Raw genomic sequence first — 26,315 nt, 5'->3', positions numbered from 1 at the left:
GTGATTCTCTTGTCTATTGGGAGCCAGTGCAAGTCTCTCAGTAGAGCGGAGGTGTGGCTGTGTTTGGGGGTGTTCATGATGAGAGGGGCAGAGGCGTTATGGTTGCGCTGCAGTCTTTTCTGTACCTTGGTGGTGGTTCAGACGTAGAGTGCATTGCCAAAGTCCAGGTGGCTGCTGAAGAGGGCCTGGGTGACAGTTCTTTTGGATTCCATTTGAAGATCTTCCGGAGCATGTGTATGGTGTTGAAGCAGGCAGATGAGACTGGCTGACTTGATGGTTCATTGAGAGTGCTGAGTCCAGGATGAAGCCGAGGTTGCGGGCATGGTCAGTGGGGGCCGGAGCGCTTCCAAGGACATCCATCCATTCACCAAAGGCCCACACCTGGGCTGCAGCTTTTGGTTCCTTTAGGTTCATAATAATTCCATTCCCTTCTGGACACCCTGGCTACGGGGCACTGATAAATCAGCAGCATATTTAATTTTTTTAATGATTATTCCATTTCCCCTGGACCATCTTTTTGCCATAGGGTTTTTAAGGATTAACCCACTTACCCATGCTCCTCTCTATGACTACCACAGGAGATAAAGCATAAAGCTATATGTGCAGTTGTGCTGCCTGATTTGAAGTTAAATTTTATGGTGTGGGGGTGAGGTTTGACTTTACAATATTTGATTAAACTAGTATTTATTACATAAATAACCAACCACACTAATATTGCATTTGTCTGTCCTATTTCAACCTGCAACAATGTCATGTTTCTCTAACTACAAGTTTTGTTTGCTTGGTTGCTTTTAGGTGCACAAGAGAAGAGACGTCACATCACCTTCAGTACTGGCAAAGAGAAGGTCTGTACATTTAGGGGGTCATTACAACATTGGCGGTAAAAGCCGCTTACTGCCGTGCAGAAGACTGCCAACACACCGCCGCGGCCACGGAATTCTGCCACAGTCATTATGACCCACAGCTCGTAATCCGCCAAAATCCAGACACCCACACAAGTCCGTCACACCAATGGGCAGTGATAAACTGGCGATAACAAAACCTCCACCATCACGCCAACAGGAATACGCCCACACTATCACAACCCACGAATCCGCGCGGCGGTCTTTCAACCGCGGTATTCCATTGGCAGTACACACCGCTGTGCTCAAAATACACACACATTTACAAAACACAACCACATTGGACATTTCAAAATACACACACCTGATACACATACACACACCACACCCACACACCCAATACAATATAAAACACACACCCACATCAACCACAAACCCTTACGTCAACAATTGCAACTGAGGGCCAGAGAGAGACACCACCATCTACAAACTAGCATCCACAGGCACTCCACACCATCACTCACACAACATCCACGCACCTCACACAACACACCTCTAAATATCACCCCACACATCACAACACACACCACCCCACACATCACCCACACCACCCCATGGCACCGCAAAGACACCCCAGGTTCTCTGAGGAGAAGCTCAGGGTCATGGTGGAGGAAATCATCGGGTAGAACCACAGCTATTCGGATCACAGGTGCAGCACACCACCATAGCTAGGAAGATGGAGCTATGGCGAAGAATCGTGGACAGGGTCAATGCAGTGGGACAGCACCCAAGAACTAGGGATGACATCAGGAAGAGGTGGAACGACCTACGGGGGGAGGTGCGTTCCGTGGTCTCAAGACACCATATCACGGTTCAGAGGACTGGCTGCGGACCTCCACCTCCTCCCCCACAACTAACAACATGGGAGATGCAGGTCTTGGCTGTACTGCACCCTGAGGGCCTCGCAGGAGAAGCTGGAGGAATGGACTCTGGTAAGTCAAATCTTAACTATTACATCCCCCACCCACCTTCATGCTATCACATACCCCCACCCTCGCCATCACCCCCATCACTCCAACTCCTCACGTATGTCCCAATATCACAAACCACACATCCCAAACTCAAGCCCTGCATGCAACACCAAAGCATGGACACCCATCACCAATGCATGGCCACTACACATACCCATACAACCCCCTAAACCATTATCACACAAGGTCCTACACAGGAATGCAAGCACTGGGGTACACGGTCACCCACCCATTGCACACCATGGCACACACAGATGCAATAATCATGCCTTTACACCCCTGCAGGACCCCTACCCAACGTCACCGGACAGGAGGGTCCAGATATGTCCACTCCACCCACAGAAGAGGCCCACAGTGATGACAGCAGCTCTGTCCAACTGGATCTAGATGATCAGCCCGGCCCATCTGGGACCTCGGGACAGTCGGTTCCCCTCACACTGGCACAGGCCACTACAGAGCTTGCCCCCTCTGGAAACACCAGCGGGCCCATACCTCTGCCCCCAGAACACGTCAAGCAGCAGAGTGTCCACCACTACAGGGAACCCAGGCTAACCCACCACACCAATAACACCAGGGACGTGGGGGCAGTGGTAATGGGCACACGGGTCAGGGGACAGAGGCCCATTAACACAGGGGAACTGGGAGGGCTGCTGTGTGACAGGGGTAGGACAGGCCCAGGGAACCCATTCTCCACGAGGCCCTCTCCAACATCATGGGAGCCTACCACCATTCCCAGGAGACAATGGCAATGGTACTGGCCAAGTTTCAGGAGACCCAGCGGTTGCAGGAGGAACAGTATTTGGGGTTCAGGGAGGAACTCAAATCCATCAATTCCACCCTGGGCACCATTGTAGGGGTGCTGAAGGAACTCGTCAACACCAGGAGGGATGCTGTGGCACAACAAGGGGCCCCTGACACTAGCCTGGACGATGAACTGCTCACCACCTCCGCCGGCGCTAGTGGACAGGAGGAACCACCCCGCAAACGGTCCCTGAGATCCAGGACAAAGACAGAGAACAATGCCAAGACTCCGCCAAGAAATGAGACCACCCTGATTGTCATCCTTCTGTCCCACTTTGTCACCCTGTCCATACTTAAACTGCCCCAGCTCCACTTCCTATGCCCCTTTGGACAATGCACCTGTGAGACTAACAGACTGGACTCTGCCATGGACATTCCTCCACCATCACCCCTGACCATTTTACAACCCCCTCCACTATTGAGCACTTAAATAAACACACTTAAATCAAAAAACAATCTGGAGTCAGTCTGTGCTTTCGAAAATGTGTATTAGCAATAACAGTGGCAAAATGCTATATCAAATGTAATGTCAACATACCTATGTCACACAGCTCTAGTCCATGCGGAAACAAAGCAGATGTCACACAGTGGCAGTGGAGAAGTGTGGCTCAATGGTTAGAGCGTCAGACCCTGATGCAGAAATCTGGCCCGGGACCAGGGTTCAATTCCCGCCTCGGTGGGTCTTGGGCTCAATTTCCTCAGACCTGATAATTCTTGCATCGGTGCCTAATCTAATTCATGGGTCCCACTCTGTAACTCTGGGCAATAGCTTGCTTAATCTCCACAACGGCCCCAACGGCGCAGGGATGCCTGGCTTCACCGTGGAGGTTGCCCAGGAGTGGGCACCTCACAGGGAAAAGCCAGGAGGGGTTCCACAGCGGTATGCGTACAGCGCCTTGAGACCCTAACGGGTGAGTAGTGCGCTATACAAGTACGAAGTTTACAGTTTACAGTTTACACAGTGGGACCTACATCTGTGAAATCGTAAGGTAAAGTGACAACTCAGTGACCATACACTGGGTGAAAATGACAGACAGATGAGAGGTAGTAGAATTAAATCAGATGTAGCAGGCTGTATTGTCTTCTTACCTGTGTCTCACTGGAAGTATTGCAGGATCACCGTGTTCCTGTTGTCTATGTCATCATCTTCTGCTTCCTCGTCTTCACTGTCCACAGGCTCCACAGCTGCCACAACACCTCCATCTGGACCATCCTCCTGCAGAAAAGGCACCTGTCGTCGCAAAGCCAAGTTGTGAAGCATACAGCAGGCCACGATGATCTGGCACACCTTCTTTGGTGAGTAGAACAGGGAACCACCTGTCATATGGAGGCACCGGAACCTGGCCTTCAGGAGGCCGAAGGTCCTCTTTATAACACTCCTAGTTCGCCCATTGGCCTCATTGTAGCGTTCCTCTGCCCTTGTCCTGGGATTCCTCACTGGGGTCCATGTCCTCACCTAATAGCCACACACAGTGCCTCTGGAGTTGCCCCATCACATAAGGGATGCTGCTACTTCTCAAAATGTAAGCCTCATGCACTGAGCCATGGAATTTGGCATTCACATGGGAGATGTACTGGTCTGCCAAACACACCATATGCACATTCATCGAATGGTAACTCTTCCGGTTTCTGTACACCTGTTCACTCCTGCGGGGGGACCAAGGACACATGTGTCCCATCAATGGCACCTATGAAGTTGGGGATATGTCCCAGGGCATAGAAATCACCTTTCACTGTAGGCAAATCCTCCACCTGAGGGAAAACGATGTAGCTCCGCATGTGTTTCAGCAGGGCAGACATCACTCTGGACAACACATTGGAAAACATAGGCTGGGACATCTCTGATGCAATGGCCACTGTAGTTTGAAATGACCCAATTGCTAGGAAATGGAGTACTGACAGAACCTGAACTTGAGGGGGATGGCGGATTGCTGATATGGCCACTGTAGTTTGAAATGACCCAATTGCTGATATGGCCACTGTAGTTTGAAATGACCCAATTGCTAGGAAATGGAGTACTGACAGAACCTGCACTTGAGGGGGATGGCGGATTGCTGATATCAGGTCTGGCTACAACTGGGCACAAAGTTCCTGGATTGTGGCACTATCAAGTCTGTAGGTGATGATCACATGTCGCTCCTCCATTGTCGACAGGTCCACCAGCAGCCTGCACACCAGAGGATGTCGCCATGTCCTCACATGCCCCAGCAGACGGTGCCTATGGAGGAGAACAGCGAGCAGAGAGTCAACCAACTCTGAGGTACATAAACACAGCATACTCTGAAATATTAGCAAATCGACATATGCCTGTAGGAGTGTTTAGGCAAGGCCTAGATATGTGTGATGCAGTCCAAAATAATGGCATGTGGGCCCATGAAATGGCGGCTGCCTGACCTGCAAAGTGGGACAATGGGATATGAGGTAACTACGCTGGCGTTGTACACCGTCGCGGTAGGCGGTCGAAGACCGTGGTGCAATCCTGCATTGGTTAACATTGGACCCTGTGGGTCCCAGGAGCCAATGACGATGTACGCTGGTGGTGACGGTACGCACCGCCGCGGACGTGACCGCCATTTTCTCTCTGTTCAATCACTTGATACCTGATCTTCGACAGGAGAGGACCTACACTGCAAGTGCTGCTGTGACCTCAGTCTGAAAGAGACAATGGCTTGTGTGTCTGGGGAAAGGGCCCCTGCCTTTAGCACGGAGGAGTTGGAGAAACTCGTGGATGGGGTCCTCCCCCAGTACACGCTACTCTACAGTCCTCCAGACAAACAGGTAAGTACACTGTGAGCATGCTGTATGGGAAATGCCTGTGTGGAGTGGTGTGGATGAAAGATGGGGGGGTGAGAATGAAGCGTGCATGAAACGACAGTGAGTGCATGTGCGTCATGGCAAGGTTAGGGATGCGGGCCAATGACTGTGACAGTGTGGACGGTAATAACTTCTCTTTTTCCCTGTACTATTCCTGTAGGTCAGCGCCCACCAGAAGAAGGACATTTGGCGTGCCATCGCCAAAGAAGTCCGGACCCTGGGGGTCTACCACAGACGGAGCACCCACTGCCGGAAAAGATGGGAGGACATTCGCCGCTGGAGCAAGAAGACGGCGGAGGCCCAGCTGGGGATGGCCTCCCAACGTGGGAGGGGTGCCCATCGCACCATGACCCCCCTGATGTTCAGGATCCTGGCGGTGGCGTATTCGGAGTTGGATGGGCACTTGAGGGCATCACAGCAGCCACAAGGGGATGAGTACACTCTCATTCTGCTGATTCAGCGTGCATTGTAGGTGTCTGGGTGGGGGCGGTGAGCTGTGGGTTCCCCGAGCCCAGGGCGAGTTTAGTAGGCAAGGACCCTTCTTAAGGCAGGCCCTGTGGCACCCCACCCCACCTGTGTACAGTGCCAACTACACCTAGTCAGGCTCCTGTGACATCCATGTGTGCAGCAATCGGGCATAGCCTTGTAACCCATGTCCCTGGGAATGAATAGGGAACTCCAAGTGCACGGAGTAGTGCAGGGGGCTTCTGTGTCTGTAGTGTCCGCCAACAGTAGCGGTATTGCATGCACTCAACATGTCTTTCTTCTGCCTTCCCCCCCTTTTTGTGGTCTCCCTGTTCTTGTGTGCATTAGCATCATCAGGCGGAGGAGCAGTGGCACCGGAGCAGGAGGGAGCTGCATCCCACATGGCCCTGGAGGGCGACACTACGGGAGTCTGAATTTACCAGTGGGACGGAGGGCGAGGGAAGCTCCACGGCGGGGACAGGAGCTGATACCAGCGACATGGACTCCTCCTCTGATGGGAGCTCCTTTGCGGTGGCGGACCCATCTGTGCCCTCTGCATCTACTGGTACAGCCGCCACCACCCCTCCCAGCACCGCCCTCCCAGCAGCCCCACAGCGAGTGCCCCGTGCCCGCTCACCCAGGACGGTGGGCATCTCCTTAGCCCCAGGCATCTCAGCCCCTGCCCTTGTCACCCTTGCTGCCCTCAGTGAGGAGGCCATTGACCTCCTCGGGTCCCTCTCTGTTGGGCAGTCTACCATTTTGAATGCCATCCAGGGTGTAGAAAGGCAGTTGCAACACACCAATGCATACCTGGAGGGCATTCACTCTGGTCAGGCAGCTCATCAGCGAGCTTTTCAGACCCTGGCCTCAGCACTGATGGCAGCCATTGTCCCTGTCTCTAGCCTCCCCTCTCCAACTTCCTCCACCCAGACCCAAACCCCTGTACCTCAGCCTATCCCAAGCACACCATCAGACCAGCATGCACACACCTCAACACACAAGGGAAGCTCTGGCAAACATAAGCACCACACATCCCACAGGTACTCACGCAAGCATCCCACACATGCAGAAACACCAACATCCACTGCCTCCACTGTGTCCCCCTCCTCCTCGTCTCCCTCTTCCCTCCCTGTCTCGTTTCCACTCACACCTGCATGCACTACATCCTCAGCCACTACCTCCATCACCAGCACACCCACCACCACACCCCGCTCACGTGCAGTCACCACCCTCACTACCATTCACACGTCCCCTGTGTCCTTTCCCAGTGTGTCTGTGAGGCCACCTCCGAAGGTACACAAACGCAGCCACACACCCACCCAACAGCCATCCACCTCACGACAGCCTCCAGCCCATGTACCTTCACCCAAAGCCATCAAACCTACACCTCCTACAACCACTACCTCTTCCTCCACTCCCAAGCCCCCTCCATCTACCCGTCCCAGTGTTCCTAAGAAACTTTTCCTGTCCAACCTTGACCTCTTTCCCTCACCTCCCCCACCCCTTCAGTCTCCTAGGGCCCGACTCTCCAGGTCACAACCCAGCACCTCAGCCACAACATCTGCGGGACCAGTGGTGCCAGTAGTGACCGGCTTCTGGAGTGCGACAGGCAGCAGGGCAGCCAGTGTGGCAAGGAGCCAGAGCATGGACAGTCCCCCACCTGTAAAGCATAAAAAGTTGGCCAGTGCCCGGCGGGAGAGGGGAAAGAAATCAGCCACCAAAGCCGCTCCCAGGGGTACAGTTGGGGGTGTGGAGACAGCTGCGCCACCATCCAAGGTGGGGAAGGGGCACAGTAAAACCGGCAAGTCTAGGAAGATCTGCACGGCGGCAAAGACTGCCACCATCCCCGCTGCCCAGGACACCGCCTCCAGCAGCACCGCTGCCCAGGACACCGCCGCCACCAGCCCCGCTGCCAAGGACACCGCCGCCCAGGACACTGCCGCCAGCAGCACCGCTGCCCAGGACACCGCCGCCACCCGCCCCGCTGCACCGCTGTCCAGTGAGCGCCAATGATCCCGACACTACTGAGGCCGCCACGGGCAGGATGAAGCACTCTGGGCACAAAGACCCCTCCAGAACCAGTGGAGTATCACATCCACTACCCCAGTCCTTGGCAGGATGAAGCACTCTGGGCACAAAGCCCCCTCCAGAACCAGTGGAGAGATACATCCACTACCTCTGTCCTTGGCAAGATGAAGCACTCTGGGCACAAAGCCCCCTCCAGAACCAGTGGAGAGATACATCCATTAGCTCTGTCCTTGGCAGGATGAAGCACTCTGGGCACAAAGCCCCCTCCAGAGCCAGTGGAGAGATACATCCACTACCTCTGTCCTTTGCAGGATAAAGCACTCTGGGCACAAAGCCCCCTCTAGAACCAGTGGCGAGATACATCCACTACCTCTGTCCTTGGAAGGATGAAGCACTCTGGGCACAAAACCCCCTCCAGAAACAAGTGGAGAATGTTATCCACTTGAGAGACTGTGGCTTTGCACTCCCCAGGATTGAACAGTGGGCAAACCACCCACTGTAGACACTTGAGAGACTGTGGCTTGGCACTCCCCAGGATTGAACAGTGGGCAAACCACCCACTGTAGAGACTTGAGAGACTGTGGCTTTGCACTCCCCATGATATAGCAGTGGGCAAACCACCCACTGTAGAGACTTGAGAGACTGTGGCTTTGCACTCCCCACTCCCAGGGTATAGCAGTGGGCAAAACATCCACTGTAGAGACTTGAGAGACTGTGGCTTTGCACTCCCCAGGATTGAACAGTGGGCATGGAGCCCCCTCGTGGATCTGACGTCGTGCACTCATCCGGCTGAGGTGCCCCCCCCTTCCCTTCCCCCTCAGGTGCCTGTTTTATTTCTATCTGATGCCCCAGCAGCGTTCTCTCCATCTTGTTCGGGTATTGAGAGTGGGCCTCGCCCATGCCTTTTGGGCCCAGTGGTCCACGGACTAAGATAGTGGAATACCTTGGACTTGGATTCTTGTTGTATATATTTGTTTATAGTGTGAATATCTTAATATATGTATATATTTTTGATTACTGTCTTCGTATACATTACAATCATTCGACTCATTTCCTTTTGTCCTTGCATTCATCCAGGGGGAGGTTGGGGGGTGTAACTGTGATGTATCATGATGTATTAGTGTATATGTTGTCGTGGGTGAGGGTGGGGGTGGGAGTGTTGCGTGTTGCGTATGTGTGTCACTGTTTTTTCCCTCTCCCCTCCCCTGTGTCATAGGTGCAGTACTCACCGTGGTCTTCGCCGCCGGAGTTCGTGCTCCTGGTAGAGGAGCAGGAAGATAAAGGCTGAAGTTCCGGTTCCATGGCGTCCTGGTTCCTCATGGGATGTGTAGAGGTGAGCGTTTTCCCTTCCAAGTCCTGTTTCCGCTGTGTTTTGTTCGTGGTGCATCTGCCCCGGAAAAGGTGACGGATTGGTGTCTTGTAATAATGCGGGTGGTACATTGTCTTCCGAATGTCTGTTGGTGGTTACCGCCGCGGTGTTTGTTTCTACCGCCTTGGCGGTCGGAGTGTTAAAGTGGCTGTCTATGTTGGCGGTTTCCGCCACCTCGTAATTCCATTTTTTTTTAACTGGCCTGTTGGCGGTTTTACCGCCGCTTTAACACCGACCGCCAGGGTTGTAATGACCACCTTAGTCCTCAAATCTGTTTCACAGCTTAGTGTCACTGCCAACTGAGAGCTTTAAGATGGCCCTGAAGAAAGTTGCTCCCAAGAAAGTGGTCAGTGAGAAGACCCCAGATTTCCACCACCGGCGTGCAGATCGCAAACGTTTTCAGGAGATGTGTGCCTGCCACACTGGCCTCTGGGGAGGAAACTTGTAGCAGCACTCCTGCATCTACAGCACCACCCCAAACTAATCCCAAGACCATGTCTTCCAGTGAGGCAACCACTGTAATCATGTCAGCCGTGACAAGCAGTAATGTTGAATTGGATTTGTCCCTTTCGCAAAGTAGTACCCAATCATTTCAGGAAACAGAGCAAAGTATACATCAGCTGCAGCCAGCCATAGTAGATCTTTTTGAAGCTGGAGAAGATCAGAAGGTCAAACTCCCTGCCAAGCAAAAACCTCCTCTTTTAGAATCAATGGCTCCCATATCTCCAGCAATAAAAGGAAGAGTACTGCTCTACATCTTCTCCAAGTACCATTTCTGATGAAAATGATAGGGACATGGAGTGGACCCTGGCAGAGTCCAGGAGGTGCCAGGAGAGGCAAGAGAAAATAAAAGTTCCAGAAAGCCTTAGAAATATGGAAGGGGATGATGGTGAGGATGATGATGATGACGAGGAGCCAGTCATTGTGGAAGCTGGCATAGAGGATTCCAACTTTACTATCCAACCTGCTCTGAGGGATGAGGCACAGGCAGCACCGCCAGCTCCCATATTTGTAAGGCCCCAGCAGAGACTTTCACCAACCCATACCTCAGTAGAAGTATGCACTGCAGAGAGGCAATCAACACACCCACCTACCTCCAGTTCTTTTACAGGCACTGGCAGTGCCCCAATAACAAAGTACTTCTCCCAGTTAGTGACTTTTTTATGAGTTTGCGGCAGCCATGTGAAATGGAAGTTTCCAAATCGAACATATTTTGCCAGAGTTGTTTTTCCAGCACTCCATTACGATGTGCTGTAATTGGTTACATAAACGTTGCAGCAAAGTGTTGTCCACACTATCCACGTGACAACAGACATGTGAACCAGTTGTCAGGCTACTGATTACATGAACATTGCTGCACACTGGCTCTCTTTTGTGGGGGTAAAGCAAAAGCTAACTACAGGTCTTGATCCTAAAGACATTTTTAAGACCATTCAGCAGCATGCAACATTAGCCATGTTCAGCATGGAAAAATCACATAAAGCTGCAAACATCTTGGATGCATTTAATAGCAAGGTGTCTGAATGGCTGTGACCCAGAGGTCTCCAAATTGGATTTGTTGCCAGGGAGAATGGCAGTAACATAGTCAAGGCCACAACAGATGATGGCTGTTTCATAGTATTGTGTTGGCACACTGCATCAACCTGGTTGTGCAAGACTTTCTAAAAAAAGAAGATATAGTCAGCAACATACTGACCACCTACAGATGAATCTGCACTCATTTCAGCCATTCATTTAAGCCCGGAAGCAGTGGCAGATTATTCAGCGTGGTGAAAGAGTACCACTTAAAACCCTGATACAGGAGGTGCCTACATGTTGGAACTCAACCTATTATATGTTGCAGCGTCTGTTTGGGCAGTACAGACAGATCAATGGCTGTCATTCTAACAGAAGGGGAAACAATTGGGAAAGCTATGACCATGGATGCGGACAAATGGGGCCTAGTCAAATGCCTGACACAGATGCTGCTCCTTTTTGAGGTCTTCACACAGGAAGTTAGCAAGGAGGACAGTACAATGGGCCAAGCTATCCCTTTGTTGCATCAGCTACAGGAGCAGCTAAAGAAAAATGTCTGAAAGGTTCTCACTTGGAGGTGTGAACGAAAACCCAGAAATGCATGCCTTGGTTGAAAGCCTAGGCTATCACTTGACTTGTAATGCAAGGCTGAAAATTATATTATCTTGTCCAAAATGTACACCTGTGCCACCCTACTTCATCCACTCTACAAAAAACTCTTCTAACTTTCATTCCTTTTTCTGGAGGGTATGTTTCAAACTATAAACCAGAGAACTAAAAGAAGAATGACTGGAACTTAGAGTCCCACTCTGCAATGCTGGGGTGCCACTTTCAACTTCAAGAGAGGGCAGTCTTATCTCACAGCAACCAGTACCAGCACCAGGAATATCAGCAACAACAGCATCAGAAGAATCAGACCTAAGCTTTGCATTGGCTTGGTTTCAAATTGCAGGTCTTAAGTCTAGAAGAGCTAGTGGCAGCAGAAATGTCATCTTAGAGGATGTTCCAGGAGTATCTAGATGAGTATCTAGATGACCCAAAAGAGGTGTATGTGAATCAAAACCTATTGGTGTAATGGTATGGGAAGATGAGCCAATGGCCAGAGCTCAGCAGGCTGGCAATAAAGACTCTGAATTGCCCTGTAGCCAGTGTGTCTGCTGAATGTGTGTTCAGTGCAGCTGGAACAGTTGTTGCAGTTAGAAAGACCAGTCTCTCCCCTCAAAACATAGAGAGATTAATCATGATCAATATGAGGCAGCATTTTATACCACCTGTTTACACTGTTCCCGAAACACCACAGGAGCAGGAAGAAGATGATTGGTCAGAATCAAGTGTGTTTGTTGACCAACTTCTGGGTGAACCACCTGAGCTTGAGGATAAACTCTACTTCCTGGGCTGCGTATGCCAGTGCCACAATAGAACTTTTAATGGTTTTTTTAAAAAAATGAAAAAATAGCTAGTGGGACATTGATTGTGTCAGATTTATGCTGCCCCACCACTTATAATAACAACATATATGACTGTAATGAAATTGGACCAGTGTGCAGTGAAGCATCTACCACATTCCTTTCAGGACATTCAAGACAATGCCTGCCTACCTCACATGCCACTGCCTGTCCTTTTTTACATTACCTAGCAGGGCTGCCCCACAAGATCATTGATTAAAAGACTGCCAGTGCCAAAGCTAAATGCCAATGTGTACCTCAAAGAGGAGATAATATTTTGTATCTGCCACCATGCTTGGATTTGAAGAGGTGCATTTTAACTATTGAACCAATGAGTAGTGATATACTGAGTGATTGTGAGTGAGCGTGAGTGATGACTGATGATATGATATATGATGTATGTGGAGGCGGACATTAAGGGAGGGACTTCAACAAATGTGTAAACTTGATTTTGATGATTTGCAATATTTGGGGGCTGATGGGTGATCATTTTTTCCTGAAAGTCATTGGCCTTTCAAACTTAGTGAAATTTACCTGCAGGTTCCACTCCTTTTTTCTGGTTCCTCAGAGACTAGACCAGTCACCTTATATACCAAACACAAATCTACACAAAATACTCCAATTCTGTTTCTCTATTTGTTCTTCAACAGCAGTTCACTACACAGATCTAACTCACACGGTTTGGGACTGGGATGGAGTACTCAGTCAGGACTACCTCAACAGCTAGAAGGAGAAAGTTATTGGATTCAAAGAGAAAGCATGATGAAAGGTGAAGACTCTGAGGCCTAGTACTCACTCAACTCTGTGAACTGCAGAGAGGAACATTGATTTGGGAATTGCTACTGAGTGTGTACTTGCTGCACTGCTGACTCAAACGTGACACTCCTCTTTTTATGTTCTTGATTTGCCCCTCAGTTTACCTTGCTTTCTTTTGTCCTTCTTCTTTACTCTATAAGGCAGTTACTGCTTTCAATATGTAGGCCTTCTCCTAGTCATCTCTTACATGAACAACACTTGGTGAAAGCTCTGCACTCCAGTTTACCTATCAGACAGTTTTAGCCAGGCACCCATGAGTGACAGACTTCCAGAGAAGAAAGAAGATGCACCTCCCATAGTTTTTAGAACTGGGTGGCTAAATTCAATCCTCTATAATTTGTATTTTTCAAACCTAGGAGACAGATTATTTAGAGATACACTATCTTGGGCCTCTCAAGGGCTGAAGGACTGTTTGCAATACATTTAACTGAACTGTGTTATACTTATCCTTTCATCATTTTCTTCCACAACAGATCGACAATGGTGTGCTGCTCAGTGCCCAGATGAATATTGTAGTTCTTTCTTTTGTGTAATGTTGGTCTTTCTTACACCTTTCCTCAAATCCCCTTTCCCCTCCATTCATCGAGCCCCTAACCATCTTCCCACAGGCTATGTGATTTATTGAGGTGTAACTTCATTTTATACCATACATGGATCACACAATTGCTGGGGTGGATGTGGTGAAAGTGACACCAACTCACTGCATGACATCCTATTACCTGAGCAATATGCCACACCGGCTCCAACAATATCATCATTCAGGACTAGAGTTCTGTGTTGAGTAAAGGTTTAACCTTGTCCAAACACTCCTGTCTCTGAACCCACTTCTCTTGACTCAAATATTTAATTTTCTAAGTTTAGTTTTCATTGCATACTAGCTCCCCATTGCTTACCAGAAGTTTATTTTGCTAGTTTTTATTATTATATCAGGTCTTCTTTGTTGTGTGTCAAATACTGTCATTGTGGTAGTCTGGTCATAGTCTTTCAAAAGTTCTGATATGATATATAACCCATTAACTCTCTGTTTTCTTTCAATCTAGTTGACAGTGGTGGATAACCCTTTGAATAATCCTGCAGTTGGAGTTTGCTTAGGTGGGAGGCCTCCTGTTTCCCTGTTAGTGCGCTAGCCTGCTACTACTACTACCCCCTTAAGTTAAGATAAGATGCCACCATGGTAAACCCTGTAGTAAGAAAAATTAGGTATCAGCCCTCACTTCATCTATTCAGGTAAGAGCAGAGCTATGGATTGAAGTGAACTTGTTCAATTAGTAATTAACTTCAACCGAAGATGTTGTTTGTGTGTATCTAGATTTTTGTAGGCACAAAAGGCAATACAATCAGCCCCTAGTGGTCAATATAGTTACAGAGGGCAGTAGAGCAATAGTATAAGTAAATGACATGGATTGTTTTAGCAGATTTAAAAACAGGCTACACTAAAAGACATCAGTGCAAACTAAAACACCAAAATAACGATTTGAGACATAAACGAAGTAAAATAAATTATCCCTTTTATTTTTTACAAATAGAAAACCCATCCTTTGCACCCACAACAGGTTCACCTCTCTACCCAAAGAAAGGGCCTCACCCCCAAAAGTTCAATGAAAGTCCACAACAAAAGAAACAAAAGTCCACACAGAAGTCCAAAGTGCAACTCCCGCTCTCAACTCATTTTCCCACCCTCTCCACCCACACAATGTGTCCCTCACACCAAAACACACAATTAAAGAAGAATCAGAAGAGGCATTCTCCAGTGGGTCCAGAGATCATCCAGGGTTGCCTCGTTGTGTGCCACGCGCTGCCCAGGGATGAAAAGTATTGCAGGATGCAGAGTTGGAAGTTGTAGTCTGAGCGTGGGGGCAGCAGTGGTAGAAGGGGGATGGGTTGATGACAGCTAGAGGATGTGATGATAGTGTTGCTGGGAAGCTAAAGCTGCTGGCAGCTGATTGAAGGAGCTAGGACTGGCTGGCACATTGGGTGCTGCCTGAGGCTCGTCCTCCTTCTCCTGAAGGGTCACCAGATGCTGATATACATTGCAAATGCCTGCCAGCCTCTGCAGCCAGGCTGCTATCTCCTGGTGAGTTGTATGTCCACCAGGAGTAGCTATAGCAGGAAATTTAAAGGAAGATGACAAATTATAAACAGTGCTCTGTGCATACCATTTTAAAAAAAAGTAGACTGGCACAGTAGAAGTAAATTGCTTGTCCCCTAGAGCCATTGGAACTTGACGTGGGAGTCACAGGGCCAATCTTTTACTCACACAGGCCTCACTTTAGTTGATGAATGCCAAAAGGGTAAAATTTGAACTGGCATGAATACGTTATGAAAGCCATGAAATATGAATCACTTTTACATAAATTTGGCACATGTCAAAATAGGTTTTTCAAATTTTTTGTGGGTGACTGGGACAGAGCTTTGGAAAGAATAGAGGACTGATGTACTAGGAGGTGACAGAGTAGGCACTGGGAGGGAAGGGAAACACCTTTTAAGTTTGCAACACATTGACAACTTTGTAAATGCTGCATTAACTGAAGCAGATGCACATTGAACAGACAACACTATTGTACTGTCTGAATTGAACCATGCTGCAGTTACGTCATAGTAGCTTAGGTGACTAATGAGTAGGGAAGTATGATGATGGGTGGGAGGATACATATCTGCCTTGCTTCAACTACAGTGAGTATCCACACTGGTGGTGGCACTGGCACCCTTGCCTCTTCCTGGACACAATTTGGATGTTGCCCTCCTCTTTCCCTTGGGTGCTGAAGTAAGAAATAATGAAGATAGAAAAAAGATTAGTGGTACAGTTAATCTCCCAAAAATATTTTGACAAGTAGAGGCAAACACAGTAATATTTTAGTTTTCCAAATTAGATCGCCTAGTATCGATCAACTCAACTCGAGTTACCCTATTACTTTTACTTTCCTAATTCCCATATCTAAGCCCTACTCCAAATTTCCTAAACTATGGGCCATATTTTCAAACTTTTGGCATAGGGCAGCATCCCAATTGCTGTGCTGCCCTGCATCAAAAGAAAAGGGCTGGAATTTGCCATATCTACAAAATATGGTGAATCCTGTCCTTGTACCCTGCATTGGTGCAAAATGGCTGCCATGAACCAATGCAGGCATCCCTGAACCATGGTGCACACATGCCTGAATTGTGGAATGATTGTTTTTGTGCAGGAAGGGACATCTTCCTACAAAAGAACAATCACAAGAGGAGTTTTACTTTTTCTATGAGTGTTGCAGAATGCAGCACACATAGAAAATGAAAAAACAAGGAGAAAGTTATTTCTCCTTGTTGTGTCTCCCTTATGCCCTGCCTGGGAGGCGTAGGCTTTTGATACATTCCCAGGTTTACAAAACCACAGTAACACCTATTGCACCCCTCCCTGTCACAGAGTGGGTCAACGCAGTGACATGCGCTGCGTTGACACAGTCCATATTTACAAGGCCATGAAAAGCCACGCAAAGTGGCTTTACATGGCCTTGTAATTATGGTCCTGCCATGTGCGCTGCTGGACTGTCATTAAAGGTGATGTTCCGGGGGCACAAAGGGCTTATATGGCCCTACATTTACAACTGTGTTCTATTCTACTAACAATGCATTCACATAACAAACGATCTTTGCTTCTCAACCTCCTTTGGTGGGGTGACTCACCCTTCATGTTTTTTTAATGTGTAGATGTACACATACTATGATGATATCATACTATGCATCACCAGGGGATTGTGATTGGGAGGGAGGCCCAATGTGTGCTGATTTGTACAATTAGGAAACATTGACTGAGCACCTGGCAAGCTCAGACTGGATCACATAATAAATGCTCATTGTAACTTAAACTTAACTTACCTCTGAGAGTCAGTACTGCTATTGAAAAAGAAAAAGCATTCCTGCCGCAATTCTTTTATTAGATGAAGAGAAGCCATTTGACCTTGTGGTTTGGGAAATGCTTTTCAGTATTTTAGCTAACTTTGGGATACCTACCTAGATCATGAGGCTGATATAGAAGATGTATAAGAATGGTGAGGCCAAGATTAGAGTAAATGCCACTGAGGTTGATAAACTCCAAGTTTTCTGTGGTACTCAGCAGGAATGTCCCCTTCGCCAGATGTCCCCTTTTGCCTTTTTTATTGAGCCATTGGCAATGGCGATTAGGGAGAATAGAGATATTCACCCTTCTATACCACACGTGGGGAAGATAAAACTATAAGCTGATGATATAATGTTGCTTTTGGATGCTAATTGGGGTTTGTAGGAAAAGGCTTTTGAGATTTTTTTCATTGTATGAGGAGCTAGGGGGTTATACATTTAATAGAGAGAAAACAGAGGTTATCCTTTGCAACTGTCATTCGGATAGATTGCTCCCAGATAAAGCGCCCTGTGTAAATGATCAGCCAAAGAGATATTTGGACATCAGCTATTCATCCAAGATTTAGGATTTATACAATTTTAATTTCACCCTGGTAGATTGTAAAGTCAAATCAATTTTTGCACCATGGAATTTGCTTCCTTTATTTTTTGGAGGGTTGTCTTTTCGGCCATTCCTTGTGTTTGAACAATGTCATTTTAAAAAAAAAGTGGAATTGCTGCTTACATCATCTATTTAGCAAAACAAAACTGCTAGATTAGCACTCAGCACTTTCTATGCAGGATTAGAGGTAGGTGGTTTAGCGCTCCCCAATTTGAAAGACTACTATTTTGCATATTTTGTCCAACACAAGTCCAGACTTAGGTGGTCATTACGAGTATGGCGGTCACTTGACCGCCAGACTCGCGGTTGCAGTTAGTCCGCCGCAAATGCGGCGGTCCAAGCACCACATTATGACCACGGTGGTCGTGCCACGGTCGGACGGCCAGCACCACCAGGATCTTTGGTGGTTGCAGCGGTTCTAATCCACCAGGGTAGCGCTGCCCTGGGGATTACGACCTTGTTCTCTGCCAGTGATTTCACACCGCTATAAAAAGGCTGGTGGAGAACGGGTGCAGGGAGCCTCAGGGGGCCCCTGCACTGCCCGTGCACTTGGCATGGGCAGTGCAGGGGTCCCCCTGGCCAGCACCCTCGCAATGTTCACTATCTGCTTTGCAGACAGCGAACATTGCGAGGGTGCTTGTGCAGCCTGCATCTTACATCATTGCTGCCAGCCCGTTTATGGGCCAAAGACAATGCTGTAGGGTGTTTTCTGCTAGGCCGGTGGGTGGAAACTGAGGTTTCTGCCCACCGACCAACTGGGAAATTCCTAATGGTTCCGGTAGGGCGTAGCCACCATGGCGGCAACCTTCCCATCGGAAGTTCAGCGGATGGCTTAAACTGTCCGCTGAACTTGTAATGAGGCCCTTAATGTGAAACTCAGATCAGGTGGAATTTTGAGAATATTTTTTTTCATTTGATCATGAGTGAGTATGATATTTGAGATGTGTTACAATCAACAAAGTCACACAAGAAAGTTTGCTACAAGAGCCTGATGTGGTTTCTCAGCAGACACATGGATTTCTACAGGAAATAAGCAATTCCCTGCATTCATGGGGCAACATCCTTGACAGAACTGGCTGGGGATTCAGGAGCTACGATAGATCCCAACCTTGTGCAAAATCGAGAGAGATCGAGAGAGAGAGAGAGAGAGAGAGAGGGGGGTTTAGTAAGGTAACAGATTTTATGATCGAAGAATGGTGGAAAAGCCTTTTGAAAATCCAATAATTAGTTCATGTGATTTTCTGCTCCTTTGTTCCTACAGAATTCTGGCCAGCATGTTTAGTAATTTGGAGACCAGGCAGGTTTATGGCAGCAAAAAATAGTAATGGAGTTAGCTAAAGACCTTGATTGTAAATGGCCAGGAGAATGGTAAGGATTTCTTACTTCTAGGATGTGTCCTGCTCTGTTTCAAAAGTCAATTAATAAATGGGAGGAGTGTGAAAGGCTTGAATTTACTAGAAAGATGTGGGATGAAATAACTAGATTCAATTTGGAGGTCTACCGCCGCAGCGACGGCCACCAAAAGACCGTCGCCGCAGCTACCAGCCTTCCGCCATAATATGACCACAGCCAGATTTCCACCAGAAGGATGGCAGAAACCCTGCTGTGGCCATGCAGATGGACGGCAGAAAGGTGGCGCCGCCAGTCGTATTATGAGAATTAGTGTGGCCTGGCAGGGTTCTGCTGGCAGACACTGCTGCTGGCAATAGCTCCCCGTCCCGCCTCCTGCTGAAAGACCCTCTACACAAAGGTAAGTGGGTGCTCCAACAGGGGAGGGAAGTGGGGGGTGTTGTGTGTGTGTGGGGGGGTATGTGTGTATGTCTGTGCATGTGTGTATGTGGGTGTGTGTTGTGGGTTGTATGTGTGTACATGTTTGGGGGTGTAAGTGTGTATGTTGAGTTTTGTGAATGTGTGTACGTGTATGTATGTAAGCGTGTGAATGGATGTATGCATGCGTGGATGAATGTGGGAATGGGTGTGTGTATGCGTGTGTGCGTTTGTGAAGGGAGGGGCGTGTATGAAGGGGGGTCTGGAGAAGAAGGAGGGCTGGGGGGAACCAGTGGAGGGGGGGTTGGGAAGACCCCTATCAGTGACAGGGAAGGGATTTCCTGTCACTGAGAGTGCCTACCGCCATGGTTTTCGTGGCAGTAAGGAAGCCACGAACACCATGGCAGTAGATGGGGTCATAATCCTGCAGGAGGTACAGTGACAGCCGCTGGGCTGGAGATTGATGTCTCCAGCCCGGCGGCCATTACCACTGTGGCCGTCGGTGTGGTACATTGGTGGTTGGCATCAGCCAAACCGCCATAGTCATAATACGGAGGAAAGTACCTCCAGCCTATTTGCAGTACTTTCCTTCATATTACCGCCAACCGCCGGGGTCATAATGAACCCATAGTGTGCACAGAGTCTAGGGGTTCCCCAAGAGGCTTCACAGAGGCAATAATAGATAATACTACTGCTCTATTTGTGGTAATGTGGTCGAGCAGTTAGGCTTATAAGAGGGTAGTGTTAAGCATATGTTGTACACACACAAGCAATAAGTGAAAACACACACTCAATTACTTAACTCCAGACCAATAGGTTTATATATAGAAAGATATTCTTTCTTAATTTATTTCCAGAACCACAAGATTAATTTAGCAGGTAAGTACATTAAGTGAAAGGTACTTTGCATAGTAATACTTAGAACTTTGAATGGAATCAACAATGTACACAGCTATCTTTAAAATGGCAAAAAGCTATTTTAAAAGTGGACACTGCAATTTTCAACATTTCCTGGGGAAGGTAAGTAAAGTACAGTTTTTGAGGTAAGTAACAAACTTACAGGTTCAGTCTCCGGGGCATAGGTAGCCCACTGTTGGGGGTTCAAGATAACCCCAAACACCCAGCACCAGAAACACAGGGCCGATTAGGTGCAGAGGTCAAACTAGAGCCAAAATAACGTGGGCCCCCATGGAGACAGGGGGTACTCTGGTTCCGGGCTGCTTGCAGGAAAGTACACATGGCGTTGGAGGGCAGTCCAGGGGTGTTTAGATGAGCACTGGAGGGGCCCCAAGTAGGCACCAAACATGCGCCCTCAGCAGCACTGGGGCGGCTGGGTGCAGGATGCAAACATGGCATCGGGTTCCCAATGGAACTCAATGGGCGGACCAGGGGGTCACTTAGGTGCTGCAGGCAAGGCACAGTGGGGCTTCTCAAGCAAGCCACTGACTGGACAGGGAGGAGGGCCACCTGCTGGTCGCTTCTGCACCAGTGGCCAGTTTCTCTCGAGTCTGGGGGCTGTGGATTCAGTGCTTCTCCAGGCGTTGGATATCTTCGTCCTATGCAGTCGCATCAGCTGGGTCCTTGGGATTCCCTCTGCAGGTGTCGTCATGGAGGGGTGGAGAGGTCAGGGCAGGGTGGACACTTGGTCGGAATTGCCTTGGGGTCCTCTCTGGCTGGTTGGTTCCTCTGGACACGGGCCAGGGGCGTTGGGTGCAGAATACTTCGGACTTACGCTTCTGGAGTGAGGTGGGATTCCCTTTAAAGATGGTTTCTTTTTTCTTGTTGTTGAACAGGTCCACTGTCCATGGGGGTTGCTTGGTCCTCGGTGAGGCAGGCAGTCCTCTGGAGGTTTTTCAGGGGTCGCTGGTCCTGCAGAACATGTTGCTTCTTCTTTTGCATCTTTTTGAAGCAGAAGTCAGGCCGGTTGTTGTCTCCTTCTCTTCTCTGTGGAGTTTTCAGCTCAGCAGTCCTTCTTCTTTCATGAGGTCATCAGGAATCTAAAGAGCTGGGTTCAGGGTCGTCCCTAAATACTAAATTTAGGGGTGCGTTAGGGTCAGGGGACAGTAGCCAATGCTACTGTCTCTGAGGGTGGCTACACCCTCCTTGTGGCCACTCCCTCTGGGAAGGGGGGCACATCCCTATCCCTATTGGTACTAATTCTCCAAAGTACGATGGAGGATTTCTCAAGGAGGTGGCCACTTCAACTCTGGACACCTTAGGGGTGGTCCTGACTGAGGGGGTGACTCCTCCTTCTTTTTCTCATTATCCCTCTGGACTTGCCACCAAAAAGTGGGGTCTCATCCTGGGGGTGGGCATTTCTACTGGCTGGAGTGTCCTGGGGCACTACAACACCAGGCCTGAGCCTTTGAGGATCACCGCCAGGTGTTACAGTTCCAGCAGGGGGAGGTGTGAAGCACCTCCACCAAGGACAGGCTTTATTTCTCACCACAGAGTGCACAAAGGCAGTCACCCTGTGTGGTCAGAAACTCATCTGGAAGTGGCAGGCTGGCAGAGACCAGTCAGTCCTACAATACCAGGCTGGCTGACATACAGAAGGTATCTCTAAGATGCCCTCTGTGTGCATTTTTCAATAAATCTCACACTGGCATCAGTGTGGGTTTATTGTGCTGAGAAGTTTGATACCAAACTTTCCAGTATTAAATGTTGCCATTATGGTGCTGCGGCGTTTTAATGACGAACTCCCAGACCATATACTCAGTATGGCTACCCTGCATTTACAATGTTTATGAATTGACTTAGACACTGTAGGGGCATAGTGCTCAAGCAGCTATGCACTCACCTGTGGTATAGTGCACCCTGCCTTAGGGCTGTAAGGCGTGCTAGAGGGGTGATTTACCTGTGCCACCTGCAGTGGTTTGTTGGAATGGCACTCTGAGGGGAGTGCCATGTCAACTTTGTCTTTTCTCCCCACTAGCACACACAAGCTGCAAGGCAGTGGGCATGTGCTGCGTGAAGGATCCCTTAGGGTGGCATAATACATGCTACAGCCTTTTAGGGACCTTTCCTGGCCACAGGGCCCTTGGTACCAGGGGTACCTTTTGTAAGGGTCTTAACTGTGTGCCAGGGCTGTGCCAATTGGATAAACAAAGGTACCATTTTGGGACAGAACACTGGTGCTGGGGCCTAGTTAGCAGGGTCCCAGCACACTTCCACTCAAAGCTGGCATCAACACTAGGCAAAAAGTGAGAGGGTAACCATGCCAACAGTGGTATTTTCCTACATCAATAAAAAATAATTTAGAAATAAAGAGTGTGTCATTGTGGCCTAATCTGTCAGGGGGTATTTAACCCCCTGTCCGTAGGATGGCCTGGGTGGCAGACCTACAAATATGTAGGCCCAATGGCAAACCCACCACCATATTTTGTTAGTGCCCTGCTGCTGTGGGGGAGCATTTCACTAAAAGTGCACTGCTAACATGGTGGGATCACTTTCGTCCAGGGGCAGGAAAGGTTATTTTCAAACTCCAGCAATAGAAAGACAAAAAAAGTGCATGTCTGATACAGTGTTGTATACATCAGCTCTGTGATGTACTGGTTACCAGCTAAAAGCTGACAATACGGGAGTCAGATGAGGCCTCTCCACCAAAAGCCAAGCATTTCCCCACCTCTCAATAAAATGGTAGAACCACAGGACTGATGGACCTGACAAATGCTGATTCTTAGTAGACAGCCCACTTCAACAAATCTCTAAATGACCCTTCAAGACATTGTTGCGTTTTGGAGACATTCACATGTACTGTGCCATCTGCATGTCTGATCTATACAAGACTTCTTTTGTCCTTTATTTATGTTTGGCAAAGTTAATTTTTGCAACTTCCTGATGGTTGTGAACTCTGTTCCCTGCCTTCCATGAATCCTGATTCTTATCACTTTAGGGTTAGGGTCACATGGAGCTACCGTCATGTTCCATGGCTGAATCTGCAAGGGGAGGACAGCAAGATGGCTGATCAGCACACAGCTAGGATCGGCTCCATTTGAATAGGCTCCACTACTATGAGTGGAAGGCGCTGGCAGCATCGGTGATCCTGGAGACTTTTGGCGATTGAGCGGCTTAGCAAAACAAGCATTTCCGGTCACTGCGCTGTGCAGACAGAGGTATTGAGGATATGCTGGTCAGCCTAAACGAACTGTGGGGAAGACGGTGGAGGGGGTGAGGACTGCATGCCATGTCACATCGAGAAGGGCTACAGAGTGTTAAAGGAGAGGTACTGAAATGCACACCTCCCGTGCTGGTCCCTCATATAAATTAATAAAGCCAGTGGAGAACCTTAAGCACTCCCCATATAAATTATTGCCTGAGATGGTGTGAGAAGCTGAAACTCAAGATGGGGAAAAAAGGAAAATAAAAGGCAAAAGTAATTTTTTTGAGGACAGACTGGGCAGATTGTGGGGTTTCAACATCTCAATTAAGTCTGGAACTTAACACATTTGTATTAGTACTGTTAGTACTGTCAGTACTGTTGTTCTATCAGTGTTGCTTTACCCAAATATATTTTAAACCAACACAGCAGTCTATGCTTCTCATGTTTAATGAAAGCACATTTACCGTTCAACTTGTCAGAACTGTTTGATTATATTTAGATGGAACTCCATCTGTAAAGGGAAACAGACAGCCAGCCTCCATGTGTATTTGATTATATAGGATCAATTATATTACTCTACCTTACCTACTCAGCATACTGCTTGTTCCACAGTATACGCAGTGTACTGGAGCGTACCTCAAGCTTTGAATTTAAGGCTGTTTTTGTAAGAATATATCAGAATAGCAGCCTGTTCAGGAGACTCAGGAGCTTGGTTTCTTAGTACTCCTCTGATTGATACTCCTACAGGTGGACTCGGGACATGGGACCATGCAAGAGTTGCGCAGGAGTTGTAGCAGCCTTTGGTAGCCACATTACATAGCGCAATTGGTTGAGTGTGAAACAGAAGTATTAGCGGAAGCGGCCATTGAGCATAGATGCAGATTGCTATACTCTGGTTTCCCCTCTGGCGTTCCCCCCTACAGCTTCTCAGAAACCAATAATGAAGCACATCACCCGCAATGCATCATTCAAATCACTCACAACTCGTAAAGTACCAAAAGAACTCAAATTGAGGAACTTGACCCCCAGCAATAGGAAGACACAACCTAGGGTCTGACAGGCAAGATCATACAGAGGTTTCCTCAAGAAAGTCCAGTGCACTTCAGGAGAACTCAAATTTACCTGCAACTCCTCTTGCACCAGTTTTAATTAGCTCTGGATCACTGACACAGAAGCAGTCAGTGATACTACAAGCACTACAGGTACCTCAGATCATAGAATCTCGCTCACCATCTACTACCCTGGAGCTGAGCAATTCTACTTTTAATGAGCTGATAAGACCTTCCACTGCAAACCTAGCTATCTCTCCTCTTTCTGTCTTACCCTCCGCTCTGCCCTCTGTTGCTGACCATTTTAAAGAGAACCCTTATATCTCCTGTTTTCAATAAGTAACGTCAAGGGGAACAAAAAAGAGAAGAGCATTCAATGCTTAATGAGGTGTCAAATAAGCAGTCTGTCACAAATTTAGTAACAAATGATCCATCAGATCTGCCCTGCCTCAGACTTGGCGCCCAACAGTGAAATCAATGATTTCCAGTCCGTGTCTGGTGCTTCATCTATTGTCAGTTTTTTTAGGTCTCCAGGCAACATACCAGGCCAACTAGGCCAGACATTGGTGGAAAGCATGCTCCGTCAGATCCATAGGAAGCTACGTGATATAAAAATCTTGCAGGAGGAGGCTCACAGGAAAACCAAAGAACAGCTGGTTCAGCTGAATGCTACTTTAATGCATCTTTCTACACGGGTTTCTAAGGCAGAACAGAGAGTCTCTGACCTGGAAGAAACACAAAACCGGCATGAAGCAGCTGCAAATAGGATCCAGGCTGAACTTGAGGAGCTACAATTAAAACTCAACAAATCAGAAAATAGATCCAGATTTTGAATTTCCGGGTCCTTGAAATCCCTGAAGAGGTAGAAGCAACATCTTTAGTGACAAGAGGGATTTCAGATCTTATCTACAAGTGTATTCTTCCTTACAAGGCCACAACTAATGCAGATCTTACTATGATGCGGGTGAATAGGGTCCCCACAATAAGACCTTTGCAACCAAAGTATCCTTGCACTATACTAGTCAACTTTGGTGAGTTCAGGATTAAAGAGCAGATATTATCACAAGCCATAAAAACTAAAATCTTCAACTCAGATGACAACTTCAACTTAAGCATTTTTTCTGACATGTCTATAGCAGCAGCATGACATCATTGTGAATTTTGAGTCTCATTGACGATTTTAAGAAACTAGGGGCCCCAGCCGGCATTGTTAAACTTGCAAACCTTAAGGTGCTTCATAAGGGCCAGGACCATGGTGTGCAGCAGGCAAGGGACTTCCTGGAGTCACTTAAAAAATAACAATGTGTTAGAAAATCATGTAATTTGTCTTGAGATTCAATATCAATGTGGAGTATTTTGCATGTACTTTATGTACACTTATCGATCTACACTTGCTGTCTTTTTCTGGCTACAGGTTCTATGGGGGCCATGTCAGTACCCTCCTATAGGGTGTTTGGGGGAGGGTCATGGGGGGGTTGGGAGTCACAGGGGGATGAGGTCATGATGGGTGGGGCCCCACTTGGTGGCAGTTGGATGTGATCACATTCTGATCTGGGTAGACAATGTACAGCTAACTCAAAGGTGGTTACATGTTATTCCTTTGTTTTCGTGGAGGTGTTTAGGACAACCATGGGGGTACAGGCCTTTTGTAGATTTAGACATTAAGATATTAGATTATCTTTATTAAATGACTGCTTGCCAGAACAATCTGTGCCCCCTTAGCTCTTTCAAAATTGTTTCTTGTAATTCCAATGGGCTTAATAACTGCCACAAATACTGTATAGAGCCGTACTTTAC

Source organism: Pleurodeles waltl, chromosome 12 (assembly GCF_031143425.1).
Source record: "Pleurodeles waltl isolate 20211129_DDA chromosome 12, aPleWal1.hap1.20221129, whole genome shotgun sequence".
NCBI classification, from domain to species: Eukaryota; Metazoa; Chordata; class Amphibia; order Caudata; family Salamandridae; genus Pleurodeles; species Pleurodeles waltl.
Note: the sequence above shows the minus strand (reverse complement) of the source record.